Raw genomic sequence first — 253 nt, forward strand, 5'->3', positions numbered from 1 at the left:
GCAGTACAGGAGTCCCTATGTTTAAATCTGCCCCCTCTCATTCTGCCTCGAATTCCCACGAAGTCAAGGGAAACCAACCCTTCCTCTCAAGCCCTTCCTTCCCCCACCCCTAAAGTCTTCCCCACCTCCCTCCTGTACCCCATACCACCCCCGCCCACACGCCTCCCCACACCCCCCTGTCCCCTTCCTTCCACCGGAACCACTAGCGCCCGACAATAAACACGCCCCTACAAATTACCCTTGGTCTCTCCTC

Source organism: Penaeus monodon, chromosome 25, assembly GCF_015228065.2.
Source record: "Penaeus monodon isolate SGIC_2016 chromosome 25, NSTDA_Pmon_1, whole genome shotgun sequence".
Lineage (NCBI taxonomy): Eukaryota > Metazoa > Arthropoda > Malacostraca > Decapoda > Penaeidae > Penaeus > Penaeus monodon.